Source organism: Prionailurus viverrinus, unplaced genomic scaffold (assembly GCF_022837055.1).
Source record: "Prionailurus viverrinus isolate Anna unplaced genomic scaffold, UM_Priviv_1.0 scaffold_73, whole genome shotgun sequence".
Taxonomy (NCBI): domain Eukaryota; kingdom Metazoa; phylum Chordata; class Mammalia; order Carnivora; family Felidae; genus Prionailurus; species Prionailurus viverrinus.
Window position 1 is genome coordinate 103,426 of NW_025927635.1, and position 17,093 is coordinate 120,518.

Here is a 17,093-nt window from a genome sequence, read left to right on the forward strand (position 1 = left end):
CGCCTCCGGTGGGGCGCCGCCGCCGCCGCCGCCGCGCCTCCGGTGAGGCGCCGCCGCCGCCGCCACCGCCGCGCTTCCGGTGAGGCGCCGCCGCCGCGCTTCCGGTGAGGCGCCGCCGCCGCCGCCGCCGCGCTTCCGGTGAGCCGCCGCCGCCGCCACGCTTCCGATGAGGACCCGCCGCCGCCGCCGCCGCCGCGCTTCCGGTGAGGAGCCGCCGCCGCCGCACATCTGGTGAGGAGCCGCCGCGGCCCCGCTTCCGGTGACGACCGGGCGCCGCAGACGCCGCGCTTCCGGTGAGGAGCCGCCGCCGCCGCCGCGCTTCCGGTGAGGAGCCGCCGCCGCTGCCGCCGCCGCCGCCGCCGCGCTTCCGATGAGGAGCCGCCGCCGCCGTCGCCGCGCTTCCGGTGAGGAGCCGCCGCCGCCGCACATCTGGTGAGGAGCCGCCGCGGCCCCGCTTCCGGTGACGACCCGGCGCCGCAGACGCCGCGCTTCCGGTGAGGAGCCGCCGCCGCCGCCGCGCTTCCGGTGAGGCGCCGCCGCCGCCGCCGCCGCGCTTCCGGTGAGGAGCCGCCGCGCTTCCGGTGAGGAGCCGCCGCCGCACATCCGGTGAGGAGCCACCGCCGCCGCCGCGCTTCCGGTGAGGAGCCGCCGCAGCCGCCGCGGCCCGCTTCCGGTGAGGAGCCGCCCCCGCGGCCGCCGCGCTTCCGGTGAGGAGCCGCCGCCGCCCGCCGCGCAGCCTGGCCCCTGGTGGGAAGGTCCTCGGGGCGTCGCACGCTCTGGGCCCCTACCACCAGCAGCCCCGCCTCCGCGGGAAGCCCCGCCTCCCACGCCCGGCGGCCCAGCGCCCACTCCCCCTCCTTTGGGCAGGGCGGAAATGCAGCGTTCAGGCCCAGAGCAGCTCCTGGCCGGGCTGCAGGGAAGTGGCCTGAGGCGGTGGAGCCTGTTACTGACACGCTCCAAGCCCCATGGTTCCCGTCTTTAAATGGATGTAATAGAGGCGCCTGGGTGGCTCAGTCGGTTGAGTGTCCGACTTCGGCTCAGGTCATGATCTCACGGTTCGCGGGTTCGAGCCCCGCGTCGGGCTCTGTGCTGACTGCTGAGAGCCTGGAACCTGTTTCCCATTCTGTCTCCCTCTGTCTGTGCCCCGACTCCGCTTGTGCTTTGTCTGTCTCTAAAATAAACAAACATTAAAATATATGTGTATGTATCCAATGGATGTACTAGGACCACCTCTTCGGAACGATACCAGACGCAAACGAGATAGTGAATATAAAGCACTTAACAGAGACCTAGGAAAAAACACCCGCAACCATAAAAGCTGCCGTCATCATCATCATCATCATCAGTATTATTATTACTGAGTCCTCCAAGACACAGTGGCTCTCCACCCAGATTGGCCGGGCCTTGCGTGGCTCCCTCCCCCGCACGCAGGTCACTGGGAGAGTGGCAGAGAGGGATCCTTCCAGGACCCCAATAGGGCACTTGTCTGCCAGGACTGAGTCAGCCAAGACCCTTTGCGACAAACGCTCCTTCCACCAGGTTCCTGACCGCGTCCACCCAGACGGCACCTCGGGTTTACAAACGTTTATTGACACCTACCACAGGCCAGGTTACTGTACTGAGGATACGGGAGTGAGCAAGTTGGGCAAAAGCCTGCCCTCACAGGGTGTAGGAGGTAGACAGAAAAACAAATAAGCAGATGATGTGGGATGTTGGAAGTTTCTGGAGAAAACTGAAGTAGGCAAAGGAGACAGGTGTATTTTTGAAGTAGGGTGCTTGAGGGAGGCCCCATGAGGAGATGCCATTGAGCAAAGAGGAGAAGCGTAGATTGGGGGATTTCTGGAGGAAGAGCATTCCAGGCAAAGGGAACAGCAAGTGCAAAGGCCCTGAGGTAGCAGGGTGCCACTGGGTGGGACAACTAGCTAGGAGGCCAGTGGGGCTGGAGTGGCATGAACAAGAAGGATTGGCAGTCTTCCAAGGTCCTGTTAAGGCTTTGAAGTCCGCTTAAAGGACTTGCATCCTGCCCTCGAGAGCCCCCCCGGGTTTCAGCCCTCCGGTCACTAGGACTGGGGACAGCTCAGAGCAGCCCTCTTGCTGAGGAGATTCAGAGCCCCTTGTCTCCATGTGTCAGTGTCCTAAGCCAGAGAAGAGGATTTTGACTAGCCGAGGGAAAAGAAAAGAAGCTGGAAGGATAATGGGCATTCCCCGAGTCCAAGGGGGGCCTGGAGGACTGGGCTGAAAGCAAGGTAGCCCCAGAAAGAGAGACCCTTGGGAATAGTCGCCTGGCAAGGACAGAGTGGTTAGGGTGCCACCACTCAGGGGGAAGGAGCTCCAGCTGTTGGAGGTTCCCGTTCCAAGGACGGAGCATCCTACTGGCCTGGCCTGAGACCTACGCCTGCTTCTTGCTGGGCAAGGGGAGCCTCAGCCACAATCCCACCACCCCACTATCTCCACCGAGAGTCCCCAGGGGGCCCAGAGAATGCGAAATGGTTGCTTGGTAACCAACACCCCCCCCCATATACTAGAACCCTATATGGAGGACCTACTGTGTGCCAGCCACTGCATCAAGGGCTTTAGGGTTTGGGTTGCCTGCTTTCACCACAACACGGACATGAGCCCAAGCTTCACTTTTGGCCTCTTAATATTATCTCCTTCAATATATTACATTGTGAAAGGTGACATGAAATAGTCACTTATGTCAACAGGTTTTCCAATGGAGCCAGAGGCCAGGAAGGAGATGGGCCTTATGCACATCCTCACCGGTAGGAGAAGCACAAATGTTGGAACCGGGCCAAACACCTGCAGCTTGCTACAGTGAGAGACCCCGCTTAGTGATAGCCTTAGAAACCAGGTACGGTCACCAAGTTTACTTTCCTGAAACCAACACCAGTCTTGGTCATCAGAATTCGTAGTAAATGACTTATACAAGCATTCCCTCTTGTCTTCAAAAACCTCTTACTTTTATTCCCTGGATGGGGGTGGGGAGGGTAGAGGCACTCTTTTGGTTGCTGCCCACAGGTGTCTTTCCCAAACTGCAATTCTGAGACCCCAAATAAATAACCTTGCTTTTATTTCAGCTCTGCCTCTTCTCTCAGTTGACAGCTTACATCCTGCATTTGCTAAGTAGGAATGCACAAATGCTTTCTTCACAGCTTCTAGGCCTCTGAATTTTGATACAATTTGAAACCTGTGGGGGTGGTGGGCGGAGGAATTCAAGCACAGCACAAAGCATCTTGATATATTGATCAACTGAATTCATCAGTTGTTAACTGCGATTCATCAACTGTTAACATTTGCTGCCTTAACTTGATGTTCTCTGCCTCCCTCTTTTTACAACAAATTGCACACATTGATTGTATACATCTTGATGAATTTTCTCCTATGCACTCCCCTGTGATACCATCACTATAACGAAGGTACTAAACATATTCATCACCTCCAGAAATGGGTGTGTGTTCTTTCGTGGCTATTTGTTTCTTTGGGTAGGAACGTGTAGCATGTGATCTCTCTCCTAGAAGCAGAGGCGTGGGAACAAGGTGTGGGAGGGAAACATGAAGGAAGCAGAGAGGGAGCACTTGATGTGATTTTATGGAAGGTGGTGTAGACGGCCATCCCTTTTACCCAGGTTTCTCCATCACTTTGCAGAGGCCTGCTAATTATTCCTCTTCTCATCCTTTCCCTCTCTGTGATCATTCTGTCGATTGATTCATTTGCTGTACAGAAAGTTTTTAGGTTGAATTCCCACTTGTCTATTTTGCTCCTGTTTCCTCTGCTTTTGGTATCCTCTGTTGTAGATACTTTTATAATAAACTGAGACAAAATCCAGACCCCATAAGACGACGTGATAAACATGAATATACAATATTAAGACACCTATTTTTACATCTCAGGGGTTTTTACTATTTTATGTAAGTACACCGTATGTAACAAGTACTAGTGAATGATGCTTGGTGTTTTCTTTCACTGAAGTTTGAATATGATAAATTTGATTGCTGGGTGTGTCAGGAATTAGTTGAGAGTTTGATAAAAATCATTTAAAAACTTATGCGTAAAATGAAATGATTTTCTATTATGGAAATTCAGACTGTGTTTGTTTAAGAGCATCATAAGCTAGGGATAATAGCTTCCAGAAGTAACATTTTGAAGAAAACCAGTTTGTGCAACCCAAGGCATGGACTGTATTACCCATTTACGGAGGTTTCTTTCATAATCTGTGAAAGGTTGCCTTGCACTGTGCTCAAATAGTCACCTTGTAAAATAGTTCAATTAGATGAATATTACAGTGTGATAAAAATAACATGAGAGCCTTTCCCAGTTGCTGTTAAAAAAAATCGATCAGTTGTTTTAAAAAAAAATCATGAAACTGGCTTTTGATAATTTTTTTTTCAGTTTGTTGATGTAGAGAGACCGAGAGAGCAAGAGCAGGGGAGGGGCAGAGAGAGAATCCCAAGCAGACTCCATGCTGTCAGCACAGAGCTCTGATGCAGGGCTCGAATTCAGGAACTGTGAAATAATGACCTGAGCTGCAACCAAGAGTCCTCAGCTTCATCCACTGAGGCCACTCAAACACCTCTCATGCATTTTTTTTGAAAGGACTGTTTATTTAGTCAGCATTTTCTGATGCCCACTAGAGGGCACTCTGGTACCAGGTGATTAGCCTATAAAGAAGGTAGAGAAAGGACAAAGTTTCTGATTAGAAGAAGCTTGCCCTCTGAACAAATACCGGATGAAAGGAGGCAAACGCCATAGCAGCAATGAATGTGGTGCTCGGGTAGCCGCTGACACGGAATGGGGTCTTGTTGAGAAAGGCTTCTGGGTAACATTCACCTTCTCTGGTGATCCATTACCGAACTACTGTTGTTTGGATCCTTTGACAACCCTCTTTTCTACCTCCAACCACCTCAACTTAAGTTGTACTTAACATTGTCCTTTGTTTACGTTTCCATTTGTTTTTTATCCTATAAAATTCATGGTTTTTGCATTTGTTTCTGTGCAGAGGAACTTCAGCGGGGGGCTGGATTGCAGCCACTGTCGCTGAAGGGGAAAAGGGTTCTTGGAGCCATTTTTCAAGACCAGGTGGTGAATACCCGACAGTACTTGGAACATGTGAAAGACTCCACAACAGGTGTGGTGGCCTTTAACAACCTAGCGTTAGGGAATTGTTCGTGTTGATCTTGTTCTGAGGTTCCTTTGTGTTTGAGAATCTTAGAGCTTCACCCCATCACTGTGAGTAGAGGTACCTTCCCACCCTCTCATGTTGTAATAACCTCCACCTTTGCAGAAATAGAGACCTATTTTAGGGACCTGGATGTACTTGCCAGTTTTCTTTTCCTTTTATAGCAACTAAAATCAAATGACCCAGTTCTTTGGTTATGCTGAGCCTTTTTTTTTTTTTTGAATGCTAAACACTATTACAAACAGTGGCTCCCCACTCACCCTCCCCTTTTGGAAGCTTTGTGTTACAAGAGGTTTTCTTTTGATCTCTTGTTGCTGTTAATTTAATATTTTAATCTCCTGTTTTAACTCTAAATGTATGTTTGTGTGAGGATTCCTCTAAAAGGCCGGTACATAGTCTGGGCATCAGGTGTGTATAAGTGTACGTTACTTGTTCATGTCTTGGTTTGACCTACCTTAAGCTCTCAAGATTGTGGTGTCTCCATTGTTTTGGGAGCGACTGGTCAACTTGTTTCATTATTGACATGTGCCTCGGTTTTTGCAGGAATGCAAGGTAGAGTGGTGAAGCTATTCACCAACCATTTCCGAGTGACCTCTCGCCCTCAACTCCTCACGTATAAGTACAACATTGATTACATGCCAGAGGTTGAAGATGGAAAAGTTCGTACAGATTTGCTCTGCCAGCATAAACATGTAATTGGAGAGTGTCCCACATTAGATGGGAACTCTTTATTACTGCCTCATAAACTACAAAAGCAGGGTAAGTAATGTGATTGGACATTTTCTTTAAGTTTATTGACTTATTTTGAGAGAGAGAAAGCACATGTAGGGGAGGAGCAGAGAGCAAGGGCGAGAGAATCCCAAGCAGGCTCTGCACTGATTGTGCAGGGCCACAGGGCTTGAACCCACAAACCACAAGATCATGACCTGTGCTGAAGTCAAGAGTTGGGCACTTAACCAACTGAGCCATGCAGGCACTCCTGTTAGTGGACATTTTCTTGACCTTTGTTCTTTCTTTCTCTCACATTCTCCCTGTATTATAGCAAATATACCTTTTTCATACAATGGTTCATGGACACCTCTCGATCTCTTGCCCATAGGATTTGTAACAAAACCCACATGCCGTGTTTGGCTATCACTGATGTTCCCTCATGCCTCATTTTTGTGGTTAAAATGAATTTAAGAACAAAATATATATTTTTTACCTTTCCAATGGCAAATAGGGCTCAAATGCTAACGAAGTATTGAAAAAGTTTTTATTTCTTGTTCCAAATCTTCACACACACACACACGCATACACACACAGAACTGGAAGGACTTAATATTCCATTTCTTTTCCTTAATTTAATATTTTTGAGAGTGAGCAATTGGGGGAGGGGCAGAGAGAAAGAATCTTAAGCAGGTTTGACACAGCACAGAGCCTGAAGTGGGGCTCAAACCCCTGAACCGTGAGATCATAACCTGAGCTGAAATCAAGAGTCAGAGGCTTAACTGACTGAGCCACCCAGCCGACCCTCTTCAATAAACTTTAAAAACTATTTTTTTAAACGTTTATTTTTGAGAGAGAGAGAGAGAGAGAGAGAGAGAGAGAGAGAGAGGCAGAGTGTGAGCAGGGGAGGGGCAGAGAGAGAGGAAGACACAGAATCTGAAGCTGGCGCCAGGCTCTGAGCTGTCAGCACAAAGCCCGATATAGGGCTAGAGCCCATAAAATGTGAGATCATGATCGGAGCTGAAGTCAGACATTTCACCGACTGAGCCACCCAGACACCCCACTTCAATAAACTCCTGTATTTAGTTAGCAAGTGCATAATTTACAGGAGCTTAAGTTAAAAAAAAATCATTGTAAATATTCAACTCGGACCCTCATTTGGGTCTCCTAAATCGTATATTCTACCTGCCTGTGTCTCTGGGGGTTAAGATTGCTCCTGCCAGACACCCAAGTGACCTGTTGATTTGTGGTCCAGTAATGAGCGTCCTCTCCTTGGAAGGAGCACTAGACCTTTTTGTTGTTTCTTTACCTCAGAAAACAGAACTGGTCAGCCGGTGGGGCAACAAGATTGTGAAGGTCATCACTGAATTCTTCAGTGACTCAAACCCACCTCACTGGACTGCTTACGTTATTACAACACTCTCTCTAGCAAGTGTGTTTGTGAGATTTCATTTGCTTGAGATTTGGTTGTATGTTAGTGTGTCAGTGGCACTGTACATAGCTGTTTGGTCCTAGAATTTGTGTTCTCGAGGTCTCCTCATGTTCTGGGAGGGCAAGCGATCTTTGAGATGCATCGGCACTTGAACCTCACCTAGATGTGCTTGAGTTCTGTGGCTTATTGTTGACATTGTTCTTCCTGCCTACCCCCACATCCCATGCCTGCTCCCTGTCGAGGGAGGGGCAGATGTCAACTGTGCACAGCGATGCCTCTTTCTCCTGGAGTAAATGTGCATTTGTTTTCTTTTCTTAATGTTGTTTTTATTTTTGTAAGAGAGAGAGAAAGAGCACAAGCAGGGGAGGGGCAGAGACAGGGAGACACAAAATCTGAAGCAGGATCCAGGCTCCGAGCTGTCAGCACAGAGCCCAGTGCGGGGCTTGAGCCCTCAGTGCAAGATCATGCCCTGAGCCAAAGTCTGGCACAGGCACCCCTACATTTGTTTGGTGGTCTACACTTACGGTGATGCACAAATAGTGAAAACGAAAATTAGAGGCACGTAGTCTGCAAAAGAGGTTTCAGTTCATTTCTGGGGATGAAGGACCTTCTGATGACCTTCCCATGACCCTTTGTTGTAGATTATGTAAAGGAGGGAAAAATGGAGGTTCAAGGGGCCTTAATATCTACCTTACAATGTCATTTCCTTGTTGTATCAGGCACTTCCTGTTAATCGTTTGTAAAACAAAGTCACTGATCGATTTCTTTGCCCCAGTGTATCTCCGTGTTTGTTAGTAAATCTTAATAATATTCACTGCGGTTGGCACGAAATCCATTCTTCCAATTTCTAGAATTTTGAAGATGATGGATTTGAAGCAAGTTGGTCGCAACTATTACAACGAGAATGAGGCCACGGAGTTCCTCAATCGTAAGTACACAGTGGAAAGCCTCACATTCTACAGACCTGACCATAGAAGCATTTGAGAAAGTGACTCTCATTTGAAGCAGTAGGATTTATAAGTGATGGTCTTTTCAGTGGTACCCACTGGCCATGAACGATTCAGTTAGAATTTCATGTAAATTTGAAACGAAGTGAAAAGATTCACTCTTACAGTCCTAGAATGATAAGCATAAACCTTGAGGTATTCGGTAGTTATATAAACCTCATAAGAAGTCTAAATCTTCTCAAATTTGGATAATAAATTTTTCTTACTTTCAATCACAGTAATTATAGCTACATGTATGTATGTATGTATGTATGTATATATATTGTGTATATGTTTATACTTTATACACCTATATCCTATATATTCTCACATACATACATACATACGCATGTGTGTGGCTATAGGTGTGTGAGCCTGTGGGTGGTAACAATATGGTTTAACAAAGAGAGTGTAAGAGTTATAACTAGCCCATCAGGTAAATCTCTATTGGAAAGGTCCTTCAAAAGATCAGTTCTTACTAGAAATAAGAAATTGAAACTGCTTGACTCCTAAGCACCAATTTTAGACCCCAAGTTCCAACCCTGGGACGCTTGCTTCCTTGTTCAGAGCTTGGACTTTGACCCTTACATCTAATGTCTTCTGTTTGCAGGCTGGTAATCTGGCCTGGATATAGTGCTTCTATTCTTGAGTATGAAACCAGCATTACCCTCTGTGCTGATGTGAACCACAAACTGCTCCGAATGCAAACTGCTTGATCTAATAATGCATGTTGATAACAAATCCCAAAGGAAAGATGCTATGGAAATTTTAAAGAATTAGTTGGATCAATTGTTTTTACATCTGTGTTCATTAACTTTTTTAATGTTTATTATTTTTTTGAGAGAAGCAGAGAGAGTGTGGGGGAGGGGCAGAGAGAGAGACAGAGACAGAGACAGAGAGGGAGACACAGAATCTGAAGCAGGCTCCAGGCTCTGCACTGTCAGCACAGAGTCTGATGTGGGGCTCGAACCCACGAACCATGAGATCATGACCTGAGCTGAAGTCGGACACTTGACCAACTGCGCCACACAGGTGTCCTGTGAGTCTGCTTTTTACAAACCTATCCAATCTCTTTGAGAACCTTTTCCCCCCATAAGAGATGGTCCTACAGTTTTCGAATCAATAAACATAAAGGTCAGAGGCAGAAATAGCATGGGAATGGTGAGAATCCATCCACGCTTTCCTCATCTGGCTCTACAGCATGAGAGAGATAAGATTCAGTTGTAGATTTTGCTGCTCTTGTGATTCCTGATGTTGATCCATTCACCTGCTCTGAACCCGCTCTCACATGTAACAGAATATGCTCCTTCCAAATTTCATTTCTCTTCCTTTGTTTCTAACTATTTTTAAAAATCAGGGCTTAATTATCATCCATTCGCAAATGTCCACTTGACGGAAGTGTTTTACTTTTAATCTTCTTCTAGACCAGACATTTTAAGCTGAAGAGCGTGGATGTAAAGCTGCTTGGCCAGCATCATCTTAGGAGTCCTCGACTTTATTCTTGCTTCCCAATTTCAAAATTTACGACAAAGCTCTCGGAATCAGGACAGTGGGATACTGGTATGACGATAGACCTAAAAATCAATGGAATAGAATTGGGAATTCTGGAGTTAACCCTCACATTTATAGTCCATTGATTTTTTTTTCAGCAAGAGTTTCAAGACTGCTTTCTTGGGGAAGGAATACTCGTTTCCTCAAATATTGCTGGGACCACTGGATATCCACCTGGCCATTCCTCACAGAAGATACAAAATTAACTCCAATTTATCCCCCAAATTAACTAAAAATAGACCTAAAGGTAAGCGTTAAAACTCTATAAAATTCCTAGAAGGAAATCTAGGAGTAAATTTTCTTGACTTTGGCTTAGAGAAAACCTTATAAAATAAAATGCCAACAGAGAAGGGATGACAGAAGGAAAACATAAATTGGACTTCACCAAATTGAAAACTTTCTTTCTTTGAAGTAAAAAAAAAAGGGGGGGGGGCGCCTGGGTGGCTCAGTCGGTTAAGCGTCCGACTCAACTCAGGTCACGATGTCGCAGTCCGCGTCGGGCTCTGGGCTGATGGCTAGGAGCCTGGAGCCTGCTTCAGATTCTGTGTCTTCCTCTCTCTCTGCCCCTCCCCTGTTCATGCTCTGTCTCTCTCTGTCTCAACAATAAATAAACGTTACAAAAAATTTAAAGTTAAGAAAAAGAAAGAACAAAAAAAAGGAACAGAATGAGAGAACGTTTGAAATCACATATCTCCGGAACAACTTGCTTCTCCATATGTAAGAAATGTTTACAAGTCAATAATGAAAAGAGAACCTAACTTTCACTTATTTCTTTAACCCAACTTTCAAAAAATGGGCAAAGGATCTGAATAGACAGGCTTCCAAAGAAAATATACAAATGGCCAATAATCACATGAAAAGATACTCAATATTATTGGCCATCAGGGAAATGCAAAGTCAAACCACAGTGAAATACCCCTTCATAGTATGATGGCTAAATTTGAAAAGGCAGAGATTAAGTGTTAGCAAGGATGTGAAAAAGTTGGAACCACCCGTCAAATACTGCTGGTAGAAGTAAAAATGGTGTGGTCTCTTTGGAAAACAGGATGGCCCTTCTCAATATGCTAAATATAGTGTCACCATATGAGTCAGCAATTTATTCCTAGTTTTATACCCAAGAGAAATGAACACCAATGCCTACCAGAATTGATACATGAATGTCCATGATCTCATTTTTCGTAATAGCTCAAAGGTGTTAACAACTCAAATGTTCATCAGCTGACAAAGGGAAATAAAAATGTATATGCATAAAATAGTGTGTCATTTGGCAACAAAAAGGAATGAAATACCAATCATGCTACAGCATAGATAAACCTTGAAAAGTAGTACACGAAGTGGAAGAAGGCTTTCAGGAAAGGTCACATACTGTATCATTCAATTCATGTGAAATAGGGTGGGTAGGCAAATGTATAGGATTTACAACTCTGTGAATATATTGAAACCATTGGATTGTAGCCTTACATAGGTGAATTATATGTCATATGAATTTACTAAAGTGGATATATCCTGAAATTTCTTGTAGGATTTAAAGCTTCTCACTTCTTACATGATCCCATGCCATAAATATGTTGGGAATAATACTAGGTGTTGTGACCATTCCACAGGTATAACAATAGAACCTATCGAGTGGATACTATTAATTGGGAGGAGACTCCCAGAAGTACGTTTAAGAAATCAGGTGGTGAGGAAATCACCTTTGTAGACTACCAGAAGGAGGTAGGAAATCTCCTGTCTTTCAATGTATTTAAATCTCATTTTGTTCTTATTATGTAGTCAAATATACGTCTCATAAAAATACATGTGCAATATAGAGTCCTGTATGTTAGATTCTAATAATATAACGTCATCTATTAACCTATAACATATATATAATCTATTATAAAATTTCTCCGTAGTGGTAGTGTAACTTGACAGATCTATTATCCATGCATTCGAGTGCCTCATATATAGGGTAATGTCACATGATTAGAATGGCTCCAATATGGCCTCTCCCGTGGGCCTAAGAGGAGGCTATGGTAGTTTGAAACATGTTGATGGAACATTGGGTAGAAAATATGGCAAGACTTCATATGTGAACACTTTCCTTATATAGAAGTTTGAGCCCTATAGAATTTGGTTTGAAAAGAAGAAACAAATGACTAATTACCACCTGGAACCATGCCAGCTGTGTGTGGAATCGCAGAACTCATGGATTCCTCAATCTCTGTTCAGAAAAACCTAAGTAAACTTAGCTTGGTGCACAAAGATACGCTAGTTGACGAGATTAGTTTTCTAGCTTTGGCAGATGAGAGAAAGGAATTACAGATATCTGTAGCAAATGGAAAGAACTTATAAATATTTTTTAAAAAAACAGCTTGTATTTTTATACTGGAATCCAAACCATGGCTACTTGGAACCACTAAGGCTACACAGCCTTCTGGCATCCCTTCAAGGGGATGGTGCTATTACATTATCCTCACTTGTGCTTCATACTTAGTTCTTGTTCATTCAGTCCAAAAAAGCACTTAATGAGTGCCCATTACACATCTTGGGTATACATTGGTAAGACTACTGAGTTGTCTGTTCTTAAGGAACTTGCATCCTTACAGCAGGAAGAGATACGGCAGACAAGACTGTTCTAAGGGTTATGAGGGATATATCCAGATAATGAACACTGAGAGGTATTATGGACGGTGTCTGGTGGTTCAGGGTAGGTGGTCATGGAAAGCTCTGAGAAGCTGGTATGTGAAGGTCTGAAAGGAGCAAGCTGTGTGCAAATGAGGGAGAAGAGAAAAGACCCCACTTTCCAGATGGGCGAGATGTATCCAGATCCCAAACAAGGCTAGATTATTCTGTGAAGAAGTGCACATGGTTGCGGGGAGGACATCCTTGGGTTGTAGGGTATGAAATCAGAGGATGAAGTGGGGGCCACGTTGTATAAAGTTCTGTCCACTGAGACAAATGAGATATTGTCAGATGTTATACAGATGGATGAAGTGATACGTTTTATTTTACAGATATGTGTCTAATTACAAGGAACGGGCTGTATGTGGGTAAAAAGGGAGGCAGAGACATCAGTGAGGAGGTGGCTAAGTCACTTTAGGTCAATGATAATGGTGACCAGGATTAGGGTGGGAGAGGTAGGAAGTGAGTGGATGCCCAGAGTTATTTACTACAATGGGGGAGTCGGTGTGAGAAGATTAGGGACTTTGGGGTTGACTTAGGCTCTGATGGAGGTGGTAGATGGAGATACCAGGCTGATATTTGCTTGTTCATTCTCCAAATTGACCTCAAATGTCCTTGACTGAGAAGAACCGTGCTGGGTATCCAGAGTACATCCGCCCCACCCCCACACCAACCTGCAACCTCAGGCCTCTGTGGGGTCCCCCTGTTCTGTTGTGCTCTTGCATTTCATAGCGTCTATCCCAATTCGGAATTCTGTATTTGAGTGGTTATTTTATGAATCTCTCCCCTCTCTGTAGACAGAGTTCTACCAGGGCATGACAATGTTGGTTTTGCTCCTTGTAAATACCTCTTCTGTCTGATACCATGACTAGCACATAGAAGTTCAAATATATATAGGTTGTAGTAAATTCACACATGCTGGCATCACAGAGCAGTGGGTTTGGGGATAATTAGACGATTTATCACATGAAGACAAACTACCTTCTTGGCACGAGTTGATAGGCAGGAGCCTTGGATGTAAAAGAAACCTAAGACTGTGGTTTCAGCAGGTTTAATTGAGGAAAAAAAACAGATGGGCTGAAATATTTGAAACGATTTGGGTCGTCTTGGGATGCCCTGGTGGGAACTCAGTCTAATGACAGATGGCAATTTAGTTGCCCTGTTGTCATGATCTCTAGAAAAATCCTGGAATCGATCGATGAGCCCTTAGAAGGAAAGTACCATCCTGGCCTTTAAAAAAGATTTCATAATGCTGCAAAGAAGGACCACAGAACTCCTGTTTAGATGCAGAAGTTGATGTTGGAGGAGGAGATCCTTCTAGGATGTTGCATGGCAGCTATGGGAAATAAGAAGCGTGTTTCCCAAAGTTTTTGACAGGAAGAATAGCTCGTCCAAAGGTTTTGATAGATGAGGCCCTAAAAGGATGCCATGATTCTACACACATGTAGACACCTGCACAAGCTTGGGCCTGAAGACTCTAGAACCAGGAAAATGGGGGTGAATCCCAGCTGTCTTTCAAATAAGTAAAGACTACTCTATGTGTGAAAAAAACCCCACGTATAGTCTGCAATGAGATCATACGAATTAAAACTAATAGTTCAGCTTAAGAGAAAAAGAGCCATGAACACTGGATGTGAAGTTTTGTCGCGGGTAGGAACTCCTTTGAAGTTCTCGGGATGTTTAGCAGGCAAATAATACCAGAACTCATGTGGCTAAATTCCTACTGATGAGGACCTTGCTGATCGGCATGGAAGGATCTATGAAGAACCATTGCTGTGTGTTGGAGAGTAAAGGCAGTTTGTGGCACGGAAATTGCAGCCCAGGAGTAGGAAGTCTTGGCAAATATCTCTTCCTCCTGGAAGCAGGGACTGAGAGTTTAGGAGAAATGATGCGGGAGGCATGTTGGGAATAGATGTGGAATTGCAACTCTAAAAAGTTGACTGGGTTTGTTGCCCACCCCTTCGTCTGGGAATCCTCTTTAAAGTTCTCAAGTATGTTTGAGGAATCTTTAAGACAGTGCTGTAGTGAGAAATACAGATCCTAAGAGTCTGTCATACGTTTACTTATAGGTAGTGAAAGGATCGTACAATGACCCCCAATATAATGTCTGTGAGAATCCCGCTCTCCTTGGCTACGTGTGTTGACCAAAAAAAAGAGGCCATCTGTGGGACGTCTATCTAAGAGAATATTAAGAGTATCTTTAATGCGTTCTTAAACTTGAGGAAACCGTATCACCAGCACACCCCCAGGCCTCTGTTGGTGACCCCAAAATGCACTTCTGTACATATTTATGTGACTTTGCTGAGGCTTCACTGATAGTACATCAGTGTTCTTTCTTGTTTCTGTTGAGCAGCAACAGGGTCTAGTGGTCACTGACCTAACTCAGCCACTTTTGGTCAGCAAAGGCAAATGGAAAAAGAGCCAACAGGACACGCCCCATGAGCCTATAATGCTGGTTCCTGAGCTATGCTACCTGACAGGTACTACAGATTTATGCAGTCTTCAGAGAAGTCCACCCCTTGTGAGCCCCAGGTGTTAGGATGTAGAAGTACCGGCTTTTCATAATACTCCATATGGCCCAGAGCTGCCTTCTCTCTGCTGGTTCTTCCTCTTGCAGGTGCAGTGGTCAAGGCTTCTCTCGTTTACACGAGAGAGTTTACACTATTCTTGCTTCTTTAGCTATATCTTTTCTAAACTTTTTTTTTGTAAAGGTCTAACAGATGAAATGCATAAAGACTACAGAGTGAAGAGAGACATGGCTATGCATACAAGGTTGGATCCAGAAAAAAAGGCAGCATGAGTTACGAAGATTCATGACTATTGTACAAAAGTAAGTGTTATTTTTCTGTGTGTGTGTGTGTGTGTGTGTGTGTCCTGAAGCGGAGACTGCGTAGAACCCCTGGCATCTCAGATGCTCCAACTAAAATGTGACAGTTGGGACGAAAACGATATCTTGGAGGAAACAACTCTGTTTTTTTCTGTCAGTGCAAAGTTAGGGGAAGTCTGGAGGGGGAGAATGATAGAGAAAGATCCTAAGACCCTAGGCAAATGTCAGAGCGAAGACATCATGATTTCAGGGTACCATGTCAGCACAGAGGACGATAGAAGACATCGTTAGATTAGAGGAGAATTTTATTTTATTTTATTTTATTATTATTTTTTTAAATTTTGTTTTCAACGTTTTTTATTTATTTTTGGGACAGAGAGAGACAGAGCATGAACGGGGGAGGGGCAGAGAGAGAGGGAGACACAGAATCAGAAACAGGCTCCAGGCTCCGAGCCATCAGCCCAGAGCCCGACGTGGGGCTCGAACTCCCGGACCGCGAGATCGTGACCTGGCTGAAGTCGGACGCTTAACTGGCTGCGCCACCCAGGCGCCCCTAGAGGAGAATTTTATAAGTGGATCATTGCCTCTGCTTATTTCATTTGGATTGATTTGTGGAAATTTTAACTTTCAGAAATAAGAGTGCACAAAAGGAACTCCAACTTTGGGATTTGAAATTTGACCCCAACTTCGTGTCCTTCTCAGGAAGAATTATGAAAGAAGTAAGAATTCTTCAAAGAAGCAGAGCGGTAAGACCATTTCAAAGTGGCCATGTTTCTTTATCTCTCTTTTTCTCAGCTTCTTCTTTTTCCATAATTTTATCTTCTAATTCACCTATTCTCTCCTCTGCCTCTTCAGTCCGAGCTGTAGTCACCTCCATTTTATTTTGCAGCTCACTTATAGCATTTTTTAGCTCCTCCTGACTGTTTCTTAGTCCCTTGATCTCTGTAGTAATAGATTCTCTGCTGGCCTCTATACTTTTGTCAAGCCCAGCAATTAATTTTATGGCTATTATTTTGCATTCATTTTCTGCTCTATTGCTTACATCGTGTTTGATCAGTTCGTAAGCTGTCGCTACTTCCTGGAGTTTCTTTTGAGGAGAATTCCTCCGTTTCGTCATTTTGGATAGTCCCTGGAGTGGCGCGGAACTGCAGGGCTCTTCCTCTGTGCTGTCTGGAGTAACTTGAGTTGGTGGGCGGGGCCGCAGTCAGACCTGATGTCTGCCCCCAGCCCACCGCTGAGGCCACAGTCAGACTGGCCTGTACCTTATCTCCCCCTCTCCCAGGAGCAGGACTCACTGTGGAGTGGTGTGGCCTCTGTCTGGGCTACTTGCACACTGCCAGGCTTGTGGTGCTGCTTCGATGGGATCTGGCGTATTAGCCGGGGTGGGTCTGCAAGGTGCACAGGGGCGGGAGGTGCAGGCTCAGCTCGCTTTGCCTTCGGTGGTCCGCTTTGGAGGGGCCTAGTGGCAACGGGAGGGAGGCAGACCTGTCGGAGGGATGGATCCGCATAAGCACAGCATTGGGTGTTTGCGGGTGCAAGCAAGTTCCGTGACGGGAACTGGCTCCCTTTGGGATTTTGGCTGGGGGGTGGGCGAGGGAGATGGCGCTTCGGGCGCCTTTGTTCCCCGCCAAGCTGAGCTCTGTTGTCCGGGGCTCAACAACTCTCCCTCCCGCTCTCCGAGCATAGCAATTGACTTATAACATTCCAGATGTTAAGTCCCACTGGCTGTCAGAACACACTCCATCCGGC

At 45.6% G+C, this 17,093-nt stretch overlaps 1 protein-coding gene and 1 long non-coding RNA gene across 2 annotated transcripts in view; one reads left to right on the forward strand and one right to left on the reverse strand.

Moving 5' to 3' along the window:
* Positions 1-5,033: 5,033 nt before the first annotated feature.
* Positions 5,034-9,988, forward strand: LOC125159869 (uncharacterized). The gene is made up of 5 exons (XR_007149953.1): positions 5,034-5,125; positions 5,720-5,935; positions 8,168-8,244; positions 9,727-9,862; positions 9,952-9,988. It is a non-coding gene; the product is annotated as an uncharacterized LOC125159869 (long non-coding RNA).
* A 6,718-nt stretch (positions 9,989-16,706) lies between these two features.
* The window catches only part of LOC125159866 (uncharacterized), a 30,472-nt gene continuing 30,085 nt past the window's right edge, over positions 16,707-17,093 (reverse strand). The window contains exon 25 of the mRNA XM_047848528.1: positions 16,707-16,829. The gene's annotated coding sequence lies outside the window, so the exon portion shown is untranslated. The remainder of the gene's footprint in view (positions 16,830-17,093) is intronic.